Source organism: Vespa velutina, chromosome 21 (assembly GCF_912470025.1).
Source record: "Vespa velutina chromosome 21, iVesVel2.1, whole genome shotgun sequence".
Taxonomy (NCBI): Eukaryota; Metazoa; Arthropoda; class Insecta; order Hymenoptera; family Vespidae; genus Vespa; species Vespa velutina.
This window is the reverse complement of record NC_062208.1, coordinates 127,916-145,000: the sequence shown is the minus strand read 5'-3', so window position 1 is coordinate 145,000 and position 17,085 is coordinate 127,916. Positions and strand designations below refer to the sequence as shown.

Sequence of the window (17,085 nt, the reverse complement as noted above, 5' to 3'; positions counted from 1 at the left end):
AATTTTAATTCTCATCTTTTTTTGTACTGATAAAGAATCCTTATTTATTTTCCAATAAAAAAAAGCCGAGGACATTTTTAAACTTTTTGTTCGAATCAACGCACGAAGGAGAAAAATATTCGGAACAAGATATTCGGGATGACATCAATACGATAGCTATAGCTGTAAGTCACATTTATTATTTAGATGCAATAAAATTTTGATATTCAAGAACATATATACATATTACACTTTCTTAATTATTTGTGATTACTTATATAATGGAAATAATTTTCATATTAACTTCTTTTCGTATCTTCTATCAGAAAGGACAAAAAATATGAAGAACTGAATCAAATTTACGGCTCGAACGATCCGAAATATATTCTGATAACATATGATGATATTAAAAGTATGAAACTGTTGGAAAAGAAACATTATGTCTATTTTCTCCAGGTCTAATCATCGCTTGGAAAGTAACGAGAGATATAAAAGATAATATAAATTTATTCTTGGATTTTTTTTTTATTTGATACTTTAATAGGACGTTACTATCCAATATCTTATATTTATTTCCCTCCACTGATAGTTGATGCGAGTAACATGTGATCTATGTTGAATAGGACGCAATAGCATTAGTATTTTGTTTGATGATCAATGCATATAAAATATATACATTTGTTCATTGATTTTCCAATAATAATAATAATTAGTGATAGATAAAAGATCAAAATACGAGTTCGTTTCCACATTATCTACAGGGTTTACCTCTCAGCGCTATTTTTTATGGATTTCTCTGTCTTTGTATCATTACTATTACTACCACTATTATTATAATAATAATACATAATATAAAAATATAATAATAAGAAAAAGAACAAATAAAAGAATATATTTATATTTATTATGTGTGTTCTCCGTCCGAAATTGTTTATTCCCGTAAAGTTTGTTATCTTCCGATTCGTAATTCGGTGTATATTTCATTAGCGATTAACACACTTAGAAAGTTCAATCAAGTATTTTCAAATAGCAACGTGTTATCAGTGCTTTTACTATTATAATAAAAAATAATGTACGTAATATTTTTATTATTATTATATAATCAGTAGTAGTAGTAGTAGTAATAGTAGCAGTAGAAGTACAGTTGAAATAGTATATAGTGGAATAACCGTGAAAGGGAAACCACGTGAAAAGATAACGCTCATAAGTAGTGCGAAAATGAATTCATGTTTTAATATATATTAAAATAATATAATATATAAGTCTTCACCAATTATTTTTGACAAAATATTCCACAACATCTAATTTTTTATCATATATTTATATACTAGTTATTATATGTATCAATTATATTTATTATTCTTTATGCAATTTTGAAACAAATGTGTATCAACATCGTATCTAATTCGGATCACTGCGTGACCTCTACGACCATGTAAAAAAGATCTACATATGAGAGACTGAAAAATATGGGGACACATTTTTAACTAACATTACCTACTCTACTTAAACGAAACCCATTGATATACCATGACCAAAGTAGGCTTATATAATTATTGGATAATGGTGCATGGTGGGGACAGGCACTTTCACTTGTAGTTGATATTTTGTCCGTACTTGTCGCCGCAATCATGCACGCTCTTGAGAAAGGTGAGATAGGTTTTTAAGGTTAGTATTTCTTTTCATATTTGTTGAACGGCGTATTCTTACAAAGTCTTAAGGTACTAATTGCTTCTTATATTATTCATTATTTATACCATTCATTTAATGAATCTTTCAGTAAATTTTTGGCCTTGAAACCAAAATTAGCACGTTGAACGTTTGTTAAATGATATTCGTGTCTAGAAATTAAAAACTAACCTCTAAATATGAGTTTAATTGAAAGATTTTAACGCATCAAGAAATAAAGCGGATCAAATTATTTTTAAAGTAAAAAGCATAATAACTTGAAGAAGCTGATACTGTGACCTTTCCGTTATATTATTCGTTGTAATTAATTGGTTTTATTAATAGTACTACTTACTCTTAACAATTATTTTTATTAGCTATTATTATATCCAAAATATATTTTATTTCAGAAGAACATTTAATAAGACGTTTTTACTTGGTATGAAGGAGTGTCTTACAAGGAAGTGTACTATATTTATCATTGAAAGAGAATCAAAATAAAGTCTGGAGGACCATATTGTTAAAATGTGGGAAGGACAGAAGATTTTTAGAAAGAATAATAATGGATCTGAGTCACAGTCGTCAATCAGAGAATTGACAAACTGTTTTAAAAGAAGTATCCTGTTAATTGATAATATTCCAGCATTGGTATGTAGTTTATCAGCAAGCAAAATAGAATTTAATAAGTATTCCATCAAATAAATAATTCTGTTATTGTTTTTGTAAACCGCAAGTTTTTTCTTTCATTCCTGATAAGAAAATATGAGATGATAATGACTTTATTATTATTATTATGATTATTATTAAGTGAAATATTTGCATCAAAAGTGTATTTTTTCTTTATTTTCAAATTATCTCAATGTATGACTAATATAATGTACAACGTTTCAGAATTGGCCAACCATTGATGCTCAGCAATCTGTTACTTCATTTAAGAATAAAAGATGATGACGTCGATCCAGAAATGTATCATTATGCACTGAATTATTATTATGCTAAGGAAATGAACGCAACAAAGGAATATTCCATTGTGCAATAGATTGGACTGGCTTTCAATTGGTATGTACCAAGAATCTGTATTTTCATCTCGATTTTGTTCTCGCTGGTAATTATTAGATCCTCAACAAGAATGTTGCCACGATAAGATCATGCCTCAACAAACTGTTCAATCCTCCATGACTGCTGGATTTTCATTGAATAAGAACGATTATTATTCGTATGAAAATAGAAAAGAAAAATATCTTCATAAAGGTTCAGGGATATCATTTGATAATATGTATTCGTCAGTTAGTCGATGGTTTCTCGTCGAAAGATTCATTATATTCTCTACCGAAAGATTCATTATTTTATTACGCAAAGATTGAGAAAAGCAAGAGAACTATCCAAGAGATCATCGGAATCATCTGAAAGGATATTGAAGAACATAGAGATGAAGACAGAGTAAATTTATGTATCGAATTTGCTAGCCTTATAACAATCGTAGAAGAGGAAAAAAGCAATTTATTACAAATAAAAAGAGCTTAAAGAGAATGTCACTGAAGATTGTGTAGAAATCAATGGTAAGAAAGCTCATGTTGGTTAACTGTCATGGAATTTTGTATCATCTATCATACGGAACATATTTTGTGGTAATTGAATGTGGAAATTGATTTGTTTCATGGTGGTAGAAGAATGATCGTTGATGAAAGAAGGATAAGATGTTCTGACCACGTGCTTGTATCAATCTTGCTATGGCAATCTATCCTCACACGTACGTTTATTTATTTAATGGATCAATTTAACGGTAGACGCTTCGGTAAGTAAATGTATTCGTCGAGCATTGCAAATATTTGGATATCTGAAAAACAAAATAATCATCTTAGGTATCCATCAGTTAATGTTTTTGTATTTTCAGTTTCCAAGTTTTTTTTATGGAAAAGAACAAAAAGTCCACATGGTAAAGCATCATCGAAGGTTCGAGAGATTGATATCTATAATAACGATGGTAGGAAGCGTAAACCAAAGCATTGGCTTATTTGAGATTTTTATTTGGCGATAACTTGAATGATTGGAACGAAAAAGTGATTAAATTTATTGTCAGGTTTTTCATTAACTAATTATTTATCATGTTATGAATAAAAGTTCGATCACTGAATACGTAAGCCATCGTTTTAATGTCTATAGCATTAAACGCTGAGAAAATTTTCATCAGCGAATTCGACAATTATTTTTTTCGAATTAAAGGAAGTAAGCGAATAGATGATTGCCGGATTGTATTCTCGAATGCTTGAAGGAAGTATGAATTAGAGTCAGCTGAAGGTTCAATTTAACGTGTATGATTTGTCCAGTCGTTAGGAACAAAATAAAAATTAGTTTTATTAATTACATTTGAACCATTTTAACATTTAATAAAATAAAAGTTGTTATCAACCAGAAGCTTAAAATTGCATTTCTTCAATATCTATCGACTTAAAGTGAAGAAAATGATACGACTCTGATTTCAAATGATTTGCCTCTCGGCCCTTTTTGCTATTTAAGATTTTTCAGGTGGTTGTCATTTCCTTGGGAGTTAGACTAAAGAAAAATGAATTTATGATAAGGATCAATATTGACCAGATCTGGTGTTTTTTGAAAAGGTCATTAGATTTTATAATAATCCTGGTGGACCCTTTTCGTTTGGATACTCTGTGTATGTATTTAGGTTACATAGAGTGACCGATATCTTTCCATTTTTATCATTTTGTTTTTCTTCTTGTTTTTGTGTCCTTATGTATAATTTTTTTCTGTTATTAAAAGTATTTTATTTTAATGATTAGTAAATACAATATATAATGTATAACGCTTCGATAGAATTATTAAAATGAGATAAATTTAATCATCCTGGATGTTTATGATTTGTAATAGTTTTCTTGTGCAATTCGTTTTCACACCAATTTTTGAGAGAAAGGAAAAGGATGCGTAAGTTAACAATATTATTATAATAGTAAGTAGACAAGAATTCATTATTGCATAATTCTGTTGAATTACAACGTGTAATATGTCAAATCGATATAAATAACTGATGTAAGAAAAATAATTCGAAATGATTCTTACAGAAGCATTTTATTAATTTATCAGTTTTCTTCTTAACGATCTCTTTAGTTGGTGTTAGAAGTAATGAATAAATAAAAAATGAGATTTCTTTTTTATGGATAGGTAATAACATGATTATCGTTTTATTTTGAATAGTAAAATGTAAATATTTACAATAATAAATGACAAAGATTTCTATGGACAGATATATTTTTGGAAATGTAGTTTTTCTTAACTTCCATCAATTTACGTGATTCAAATTGTGTCCAATATTTGATTTCGATAAATTCATTTCTAAATCGATTGTTCAAAACGATGTCGAATTGAGAGTTCTTCGGTATATATTATTTATAGCACACACACACACACACACACACACACACACACACACACACACACATTATATATATATATATATATATATATATATTTCTATTAAATGCTGTTATTAAAAATAATAAAAATATATGTAGAAAAATATAGGACCGGTAATGATTAACATAGATTGACAAAAATACACTGATGCATTAAACATACTATCTGTGATCTCATCGATAAAGTAGTAATAAATTTGTTGGAAATTACAAAAATCTTATAACTAAAAAATTCATAGGCTGATTTCAGATTTCACTAATACAATATTGTTATATATACATGTGTCTACGAACTATCCTAACACGCTTACAATTAATAAGCATCATTACTTTCCTTTCCCTGCGCTTTCTCACTTGAATTTTTTAGAGACAAGCAAATGAGGCCGGTATTCAGGCTTTAGCTGGCTGATATTTAACCCGCCTACAATGTATTAAGACAATCAAGTGTTAGTAGCAACGCTGTTCATGCCTCCTCACTCGAAGGCAGCTATCACAAGAATGAAGCACGTATATCACCATCTTTTCCTCTCAATACATGCAAACATGTATATGGCAATAGGTAAATGTTTTTAACGATACGATTGAATTGATTCGAGTTATAAGATTTATTATAGATACCGATGCTATGAACATGATTCGAAATTAATGTTAGATAAAATACGATCGTTAGCGAATATCTAAAGTGGTGTAGTACCCCAAGTTTCGATTACTTAATGATAATGATAATAATTACGAAGTGAACGTATGAATGCGTATATTTATAATATCAAAGTTTCTAATTCCCCATTGAGTATTAGGGTATATACTTGTGTGTTTTAAGTTAAACGGTATAGTAACGAAGAGAATAAAAAAAAAATGCGGAAATATGAATTAAGTTTTAGAATTGGACTGAGTCGACAAAAAGCGTTAGGCGAATCAATTCTTTGATTTGCTTTATTATATATTATATTTAGTTTCGAAATTGATATATGATAGATTGATAAGAGAAAGTAATATCTCAATAATGATTTGAGAGACATCTGGTAAAATTACTGGTAAAAATCAATATTTGCTGAAGTAATTATAGATAATCTGAGACAAAGAAGTTATTATTCTATAATCGATCTTTAAAATATACAAGAGTAGAAATAACATCGATTATAGCTATTCAAATAGGTCGATTTAAGCTATTCAAGGAAATGGCATAAGAGCTTCATTAGCAAAATTAAAGCATGCAGGGTGCAAAAGTTTTTGCTGATAAATAGTTTTAAACTTTGATAGAGTATTGAAATTTTAAATCTCGCATGATCATCACGTTATTCGTTAGAGCAGACATTTATTTTCCTTGCGAGAGTGCCTAGAAGAGTGCCCGGTTTAACATATTGGAGTCGATAGAATGATCAGACAGAGGATTCGAACGGGATTGAAGTAAGAAAGAGACTCTCTCTTTCTGTCTCCATCTCTATCTTTCTCTTAATTATATATAATAATAATAATTCGATTTATACCATATATAATATATATAATATGATAATTCGATTTGATACCATCGATTTGATATTTATAAATAACGATTGCAGTTATTAATCCAATCTTATATATAATATAGAAGCAATATTTAACTCCGATTTTCTTATCCATGAAATTATAGTATATCTAATGTCGCGAATCATTCGCTAATCAGACACACGCGGTTAGACCATCGTTTTCCTCGAGTGAATATATAAATAACTATAAATTTAAATATATAAATATATAATAAAAGTACTTTAAGTGAGAATGTATTAGTCGTGGAAAGAGCTCGACTTATAATTCAAATTCTTATGTAATATTAAAAATGCTGCAAAAATTCAATTAATATGATGTAATACTTAAGAAAGATTTTATCACTACATGGATGTCGACAGTAAATATTTTGAACATTTAATAAAATAAAAGTTGTTGTTAACAAAAAACTTCAAAACACATTTTCTCGGACACTATTGATTCAAAATTAAAAAAATAGAAACTATTGTAAAGATAATTAAAAGACCTTTCAATAATATATCATTTATATCTTTACTACCATTTAAGAGTTTTAAAGGGATTAACCTCATATAGATGAATTTGTGATAAGAATTTTTTTTTCTTGATAATAAAATCGACTGTCCCGGCGTTTTTTAAAAAAATCACTAAATTTCATAATAATCCTGAACATCTTCGAGGACTTCAAATAAAAATGTGTCGTTTATTACACGTTAGAAACATGTCATTTATTACACGTTAGAAACATGTCATTTATTACACGTTGTTTTATTTATTTTATTTATTTATTTTATTTATTTCACGAAAAAAATAATTATATTAATAAAATAAAGACAATGTTCAATTATAGTTGTAAGAGAATAGTCAACTAAACTCACCGACTTTGAATAAAGCTTAATAAACTTAATACTAATTTTCGAAGCTTAAACGTCGCAACGATCGAGTGTTGGATATGCGTGGCTATCTCATTGAAGTTTATTATAGAAAGATCTATACTCTTTCGCGTTAATCATTTATCTAATACTTCCGTTATGAAATTGGAGAATTCAACTTAATATCTTAAATTAATTTATTATTCAAGATCTGTTCGTAAGTTTTATCATAAATATAGCATTCCGGTAACATTCTAGGAGTATGTTATCGGTAATAGACGACATTATCGACAATTGAGAATACAATTATATAAATATGAAATAAGCGGCGTCCTAATTGTTAAGTAAGTGTTAGAATACACTACGATCTTACGCTGCAACTAACAAAGTGTTCAGACAAGCGACGATGGCTTTATTAACGAAATCTAACATTATAGATAGATTATAATTCCACTAATATTGTTATACCTCATGGTGTTATTTAAAATAGTTTTTGGTTAGACCGTGAAGCCTTTATCAGGAATTGATCTTAAGGAATGTGAATTCAATGATGAACGACAGGACGGGAAAACATAAATCGATAGAAGATTCTGGATAGAAAGAGAGGGAGATCTAATAGATAAATAAACTGGAAAAAGAATGAAATAGATGACAGAGTATTCAAAATAAAAATATTTTTTACCACTTATTATAGTTACTTTTCGACATTTAAACCACATAAATATATTTATCGGCAAACAAAATACAAGGGTATTCGTACTCGTCTAAATTCGTATCGTCGATAGATTAATGTCATGCGGGTCGCGATCTTATCTTCCCAGGATGCAACCCATCGCACACATTGCTACAATACAATACGTTCGATGTCATTCTCTTATCAAAATCTGACAGAACTGGTCGGCTGTGTTTATATTCCACATAATCTAGCGGTCTCCATTCTTCATTGCGCTGCTTGCTGCTGCCGTATTTTTATGGATTCTCTCGCCGCCACAACATTATAAATGATCGACGGATACACACACACACATACATACACAAAATAAATATTATAAGATACATATAACAATTTTTTGCGATAGGTTTTCAGTTATTACATAAATACAAAAGATAACGAAAATAATCTACAGCTTCGGTTAACACGAAGAGGGACATGATATATCCTTTTGTACACCTATTTACAAGTTCTGATTTTTGTTTCTTTTTTTTCCTTAAGCATGTATTGATCGGAGGATATTGAAATATGGAAAATAACTCAATTATACACAGTAGCAAAATGCATAATTTTAAAGCATCGAAACATCTAATCTGTTTTATTTGCGATTTTTATATTGTCCCTAAACAACTCGTATACATTCCACAACTTTAACGATGCACAATAATGACCACTTAATGAACAGTCTGCGAAAGGACTTCCGAAAGATTTATGCGCCAAGATTCAGATTCAAAAACGGTCACGATCCATTTCTAATGAACTTTTTTCTGTAAATAACTTTCAACATTTTAATTTTTAACACAAATCATTAGTGGCTCACGATCCCTACTTTAAGAATTTTTAGAAAGAAAACTACCAAGATATTTCGGCGTCATAACAATCTGGAATATTCGACCGGGCTATCTATAAATAATAATTGCCTCGAACATTAAAGAGAGTTATGTACAAAAAGTCGAAACGAAAAGACAAAAAGATAAACATCATCTGCCCATTGGTCGATCATCTTCGCGAAATAGTAGAAAAAGTATATTAGTAATATTATAATTAGTATTATTATATTCACAGTAATTCTGGCATAGTAATCGTGTTTTTAAATATATTAAAATAAAATATATTAAAACATATGTCTTATTTCTTTTACTGAACAGAAAATTATTTTAATTGAACGTCTAGACGTCTATTAATGTTTCTTTTTTTGTCAAGACAAAATGTGAAAAGATATTTATTTACTGTCGTTTTACAAAGATAAGCTTGGTTTCAATTGATTTAGACGAGCGAAGAATAATATCTTCTATTATTTTAATTTTGGAGAATTCATTTACTGGTTCCAAATGAAAGTTGTATAACATGCAAGCTATCATCAATTTAATCTCATGCATAGCGAATTTTTAAATTACGAAAAAAAGAGAACTGGTTTTAATCCATATATTGTTCCACTATTAATATCATAAAATTGCAAATTTTTGTTACTTTTACTTTAAATAATAGGGGGAAGGAAATGCTTTCACGTAAAAATAAACTCTGAAATATTTAGAAAACTTTAAGAAAAAGGATGAGAATGACGTTTCTTCAGCGGTATTGGAGAAGAAAAAAAGAATACTGCAATTCTTTAGTAATATTTAATGAATCATAATTGCGGTAGAAATATCAATCGTATTTTTCCATCACATGTTCAAGAAAAGATTTACTATGACATATATACTTATAATCGCTTATCTAAACGTTAATAAAATCCATAAGAAAGAAATATCTTAGAAAAGAGAAGATAAAAAAAAGATAAAAAAGACAGTTCGAAAAAAATGTTTCAGACAAAAGTTGTTTGTCTATTTACATAAAACGTTCAGCTTCATAATTCAATCTTAAAGAGAAAATAAATAAAATCTATTTAAATCAAAAGACGAAGAAAAGAATAGGCAAAAAAATGTACTAAGGTTATTACTCATTGAAATAGCAAGAGTAGAAATAGAACAGTTTACAGTCGATCTGTGCTAATCAAGGAAGAGATATAAGAGCTTTATCAGCAAAATTGCAGCTTGTAGAAGAGAAATTACTTTGATAATGATTAGATCATACGCTATTCATCATACGCCAGAATTATTTTTCTCATTTTTTAAGATGGATTGACGATATTTCTATAATTAATAAATTTAATTAATCATATATCATTGTTTATAATCCATTAGCAATAATTATCATTCAAAATAACGTAATGTTTATTATCATGTATCTATCTATTAATAAATAATGTTTTTATTACATTGCTTTACCTTAACGTATTACTTCTTTTATATTACATTTAACACAGCTATCTTTTTATATTGTCTACTATTTTTGACTCGATGCCGTTTTTATTCCGAAATATGGTTTTCGTTTATTTATATATACAATTATAATATTTATATATCGTATATTTATATATCGAATATTTATATATTATTTATTGTATATGGACCTCTCCGATACATTTAGTGCCTTACACGTCATTCGCGTCGTTAGGTTATGCAACATCTGACGTTATCTATTATTATAATTTTAATGGAAGTTGTAATGTAGGATTTTTATTGCATTTTAATTATAGATATTTATACAGCTACACATGTTCAGCTCATAACTCATATCCGTCATTAACTGCCGATGCTTAAATCTCCTGCTGGCTCGTCCGATTTTCAGGGCGTTTACTTTTTTAATCACGCACTACATGCATAAACTATGTACATGCTACTTATATACTACAGGATCGATCGATTGTATTTATTTTCGGTTTTTTCAAACAGTCAATCGAAAATGTCGACCAAGTTTATATCGCGTGTTTTTCACTTACCGCATCTCTTCGAAGGCTTCCGCCTACAATATATTAATTATTGCTTGGCATTTTTAATGTAGTATATGTTTTGAAAATAATAAAATCTTGCTTCTCATACTCCAAAACAATTTATCTCAATAAAAATAATCTTACTTAAAAAATATTTCATATATGTTTGCGTGATATTTAAGATGAACTTTTATCAAGAAAATTTGAAGGATATAAAATTTTGTTGAAAAAATTTGGACTTGATTTATCGATTTTGCATGTCTATATTCAATAATGCGCATTGTATATATATATATATATATATATATATATATATATATATATATATATATATATACATGTACGCGCGTGTTGTTATCAGAAAGAAAAAGAGAAACAGAGAGAAAAAGAGAGACAGAAAAACGCGTATATTGTCCTTCCCTTGGAGGAATTCTCTCATCTGGCCTGTCAATTCCTAAAGGTTTTCTCATCGACCTGCCTTACTATCGCGCGCTTAATCTTCGTGCCTTCCAGTTCCCGCGTCTCAGTGCTCTTAGTTTTCCTAATATCATATAATCTCCTCCGTTTAAATAACTGGAGATCAATCGAGGGCTCCCCTGCTACGACGCAGAGGGATTCCGTGGCGATTGTACGATACGCGGATGTGACTGAGATGAGGGCCGATCGTTGGGTCGCGCTTAGTTTTTTAAGATTCTTCCGTGCAGAGATCGGACCATCCTGCTGCCGCATACATGACCGTAGGGGTAAACACGCCGCGATAGATCGCTCGAAAGGCACAGTGACGGCACTGCTAATCTACCTAGCTTTGCGAAAAATAGACCGACCTTATTGTTAAAGTAACGGCAGTGTGACTCCCAGCCCCTTGTCGAAGTATACACCGAGGTATCTAACGGAATTCCTAAATTTAATGCTATTGTTCCCTGTTCTTATAGTGGGGGGCTACTAGCTAAGTCGGTTTTTTTTGCCGTCTTCTGTTTCCGATCCGGACGTTGTCCTCCTTTTCTACCAATGGGTTTCCTCTTCATCTAATCGCTTTTGAGAATGATCGCTTCCGTTTTACGCTCGGAAATGGAGAGCTTCGCTGACGAGCACCACTCGGTGATGCTTTTAACCACGCGATTCCCTTTCTCTTCGAGTTTCTTTCTCGACTCTCCGTCTACAATAACTAGTAAATCGTCCGCGTACGCGATCGCGTTGACTTCCGAGGATTCCTTTAGCATTTTGAGGAGCTTAACATAAGATTCTAGCAGGAGGGGCCAAGGACCGATCCTTGTGGGCATCCTCTCGAGGTCTGCTTTGAAACCTCATGTTCTCCCAGGGCGATTTTGACCTTGCGATCCGCAAAGTAGCTGGTCATTACTTTGAAGACGTTTCTCGGACAGTCCCGATCTTGGAGTGCCTTGAGGATTAAAGGCCACCAGACGTTGTCGAAGGCTCCCGAGATGTCGAATAACAACGCGACGACATATCTCCGTGAGGAGGCAGAAACGATTCGACGCATCTCCACGATTGCGTCTTCTGTGGAGCGTCCCTGGACAAAGCCAAACTGTTTGTCTGAAATTTTTCTCGGTGCGAGGGATGTTTCGATGAGGCGCAACTTCAGCAGCCTTTCCAAAACCTTCCCTATGACGGAGAGAAGACATATCGATCGGTAGGACGTGGGGTCTTCCGCGTCTTTATTATCGCCCTTCAGGAATGCTCTTAAGAAGCCCTCTTTCCAAATAGATACCCCATTGAAGGAATTCATTAAAGAGATCGACGAATTGGGATGGGATAACGGCAAATGCTCTCTTGAGTACACACACCTCGATTAAGGCTACGTATTAAGGAGAACCCTAGCCGTATCTCAGACATTCGTGGTCTTCCCTCCGTCTCGTTTAAAAGTATTAATAACTCTTTCGACTCGTAGTTTGCCCGCCTGCTGCTTGTATATATACCCCCACGACTCCGCGTTGCCCTGCTTCGTGACGAATTTCCTCCAGCTATCTAATTTGGCACGTCGTACATCTTTACTGTAGGCCCGCAGCGAAGAACGATACTCACGTATTAACCCGAGGCGCGCCTGATATTCATTCTCTCGCTGGAACGCGCGTCTTAACCGAGCTACCGCTTTCTTTTTGTTCGTTAACGCTGATGTCCACCATGGGTTGGACTTCCGGTGAGCCTTTTTCCGGGGCATAGATTCAGAGCAAGCGGTTTGTAGGACACTTGTGAGCACGTTGGCTCGTGTCTCTACTCCTGAAGGCGATCCTAAACTGCTTCCCTCTAGCCTTGCCGCGGTGAGGGAGAGCAAGTGCTCAGCGAACAAGTCCCAATCGGTTCTCCTGTTCCCCGCGCCCCGAGCACAGACCCCCCCCCCGACCCGACTCGGCCTTCGGGGGATGTATCGCGATGTCTATAGAATTGTGGTCACTGGACGTCCAGCCTGTTTTGACTTTCCATTGGCTAATAAGTCTGCTCATGGATTGCAACGAGAGGGTTACGTCGATGTATGAGAAGCCTCTCGTTGTCCAAAAGGTGGGTGGCTGCTTTACGTCATTTATAACTTTTAATCCGGATGCCCGGATGAGGGCTTCTATCTTCGAGCTTCTTTCGTCTGCACCCTGAGGGCCCCAGAGAGGAGATCACGCGTTGGCGTCCAGTGATACTATTACTCTCTTCCCCCTTAGGGCACGAAGTACCGATTCCAAGTGCCTAAGGTGCTCCTCTATTTCGTCGCTGTACTGAAAGTAATACGAGACGACGTAGAAGGAGGAGCTAGGTGCTTGCACTTCTGCACAGATGCAGTGCGGAGTGCTAAGTTGCGAGATAAGCAGCAACGCGATGTTCGGGTTGGTCGCCGCGACCACCGACCAGAGTCTTTTATCGCGGATGGCAGCAATTCTCGTAGATATAACTTACAATGTATTTAAGATATCACTTAAATCCCAAGTTATCATTTTCTATTTTCATAGCAGATTTAAATACAAACAAAGGCATACATATATTAGTGCCTTTTACCTTATTACTTATAATCATTGTATTATTCGATCAATACTCCACGAATCTATTGCTTATATAATTGAAATAATTTAATTGAATTCATAGTTGAAATAATCAAAAAACTTTGTACATCATATCAAAATTTCTATGAATGAAAGCTTGCAATATGATATTTTGTACATATTTGTCAACTACTTATTGTTAGTAACGATATTGTATCAAAATAAAATTATAGTAAATTATACATTCAGGAAAACTGCTTCGAAATATTAGAATAATATATATAAATACTATAAAGATATATATAATTGGATAAACGTATTCGTTATACATTGTTATACAAATGGCTCCTTTTCCTGACTTTCTTATCATTCTTTCATTTTTTCTTCGGCAGTCTATCTTTCTTTTTTGCATATTTATTATTTCATATATTTCATATTCCTTATTTTCTCCTTTATTCTGCACATTTCTTCTTTTATAATTACAAAATGAATTAACAACTTGATTACAAATACCAAAATAAAAATGTCACCTCCTAGTGAATGTTCGACATGTCAAGGTTATTTGTATTTTGTTTTCATATAAATTTTATTACAACTATAAAACTCGATAACAATTATAATCCAAGTTTTCGATATCTCAAATTCCTCTTTTCTTTATCTGCAACAGCATCATAGGCGCCACTGTCACCCAAATGATATTCCTCGTTGTGGGTTTTATCGTTGACAACCCATTATGTAGAAAGAACTTTGCACATCAAGTAAGAATAGTAATGTCTTTATTTATTAATGTTCGATATACAGTAGGTACTATAACTTTTAGCAGGTATGGCTGCAATCTTTAGAAGAGTCAAAGAAAGAATAATAATTATCTTTTTATACCCGACGGCTTTTTTATCTCTTTTTGTTTTTTTATCTCCTTTTGTTGTCTATTACTTTATTTGGTTGTTTTCCCGCGGGTGCGATGAGGTCGCAATACTCACTCCCGCCTGAGTGAGTTTCTGTGTGAAGTTTGAAATTGACTTTACGTGTGTAAGTTCGCTTAGGTTTATCTGGAATGGAACCCCAGTGATGTGGTTGGATTTGTTGATCTGATGAAGAATCTGGTTGATCATTATCGGTCTTGCTGATATATGCAGGCTTCAATCTGTCTATAGAAATATTTTTCTCTTCTCCATTAATGTTAATTTTGAAAACACTGTCACTTATTCGGTCTATAACCTTATATGGACCTATGTATAGAGCTTCTAGTGGAGCCTTCACATGATCACAGTGCAGGAATATATGAGAACAGATGTCAAGGTCTTTCAGGATAAAGATCTTGGCTTTGTTGTTAAGATCAGTCGGTGGAGTTATAAGTCCACCCATGAATTCTCTGTGTTTTTCCAAGAAGATTTGTAGCTTAGATTATTGTTCAGCAATGACGAAGAATTCGCCTGGTACGCATAAACAGATACCATGTAGCATGTCAACTAGGGTGACCTGGATGTCAGATTTAAAACTGCTTCTTAAATCTAATAATACTTTAAGTAAGATCTCCATCCATGGTTTAGGAGAATACATCAGCGTTGCTTTGAGAATCTTGTGCATTCTCTCTACAATTCCATTGTATTGAGGATGATAGAGTGTCATCCGAATTTTTGTTGCTCTCACAAGCTGAGCGAGAGTTTGGAAAAGAGCTGACTCGAACTGAGTTCCTTGATTGGTTGTGATTTTTATTGGTGTACCGTAATGACAGATCGTATAGTGTAGTAATGATGGTATCTGTTGTCATGTCCTTCAGAGATTACGAACCATCTGATGAAGCAATCAATGATAGTTAAGCAATATTGATAGTCTTTGACCTTCGGTAGAAAGATGATGTCCAAATGAATTGTGAAATGGTGTCCACGTGAGTGGTTGAAGTGGTTATCAGGTACGTCAATGTGGTTTATTTTGTTGTGATGATGAATTTTTACCTGTTAGCAAGCAAGACATTCTCTAGACCATTAAGTGCGTCCTTACGGATTTCTGGCCAGATATATTTTTTGCGTAAATTTAAAGATGTGGTCCTGCCACTAGGATGTGAGAGATTGTGAATGACTTTGTAAGCTGTCTTGCGTAATGGTTCTGGTAAGTATGGTTTGATGAATCCTGTCGAAATGTTACAATAGATGCTGATTCTTGGTTCTAGCATGAGTTTTTGTAGTTTTAATGAGATTGAGTCTCTGATCTGATCAGCTATCTCAGTGTCGTTCAGTTGTGCTTGTTGGATTTCAAGAGGTGTGAGAATGGATGTCATGTTTATGGTATTAATATAGTGCATCTGCGACTGTATTATCATTACCTTTTGCATAGACTATGTCACTGGAAAATTATGAGATGTAGTCGAGTTGTCGTAATTGACGTTCCGATGCTTTATCCAGTTTTTGTTTAAAGGAAAAAGTGAGTGGTTTGTGGTCTGCTTTGATGACAAATTGACGGCAATTTAGCAAGAGATCAAAAAATTTGATTGATGCAAAAATAGCAAGGAGTTCATGATCGTATTTCTGTTCTGTCTGAATCAGTTTTCAGGAGAAACCTATGGGTTTCCAGGTATCACCTTCCAACTGTTCTAGTTTAGCTCCAATGACAGTTGCGGATGCATCGGTTGTGAGAACCATTGGTTCGTTTGAAGATAAAAAAAGCGAGCAATGTGATTGTTGCAAATGTGTTTTTGCATGTTTCAAATACCTCATTGGCTTCAGAAGTCAATGCAATCTTGATTTTATATCTTTTATTGTCTCTTTAAGGTAACTATTGACAGGAAACATGATTTGAGCTGCCTAAGGTATACAGAGGTCATAGGAGCTGATCATGCCAAGAAATCTGCGGAGTGCAGCGATAGTTTCAGATTTTTGATATCCTTTAATGGCATCAACTAGTTCGCACGTTGGAGTGTAATTATGTTTATTAATTATATAATCCAGGAAGTTTATCTCCTTTTGGTTGAACAGACATTTTTTGAGGTTGATAATAAGGTTGTTAATTCGAGTATGATGCGTACGTGTTCCAGGTGTTGGTCTTCGTCGTTCGAGAATACCAGAATGTCATCTACGTAGACGAACACGTAGTCTAGGTCTCTGAAGAGTGCATCCATAAATCATTGGTATAA

General features: G+C 32.7%; 1 long non-coding RNA gene across 6 annotated transcripts; it reads left to right on the top strand.

Annotated features, from left to right (window-relative positions):
• The first annotated feature begins 1,264 nt into the window (after window positions 1-1,264).
• Window positions 1,265-4,906, top strand: LOC124956224. 6 transcript variants are annotated; one of them, XR_007103167.1, is made up of 6 exons: window positions 1,676-1,700; window positions 1,825-1,968; window positions 2,058-2,295; window positions 2,539-3,206; window positions 3,315-3,442; window positions 3,542-4,906. It is a non-coding gene; the product is annotated as an uncharacterized LOC124956224 (long non-coding RNA). The 6 variants fall into 6 exon arrangements; XR_007103170.1 differs by lacking the exons at window positions 1,676-1,700; window positions 1,825-1,968 and adding an exon at window positions 1,265-1,647 and having other exon boundaries at window positions 3,521-4,906; XR_007103165.1 differs by lacking the exons at window positions 1,676-1,700; window positions 1,825-1,968 and adding an exon at window positions 1,267-1,647.
• Window positions 4,907-17,085: the final 12,179 nt, after the last annotated feature.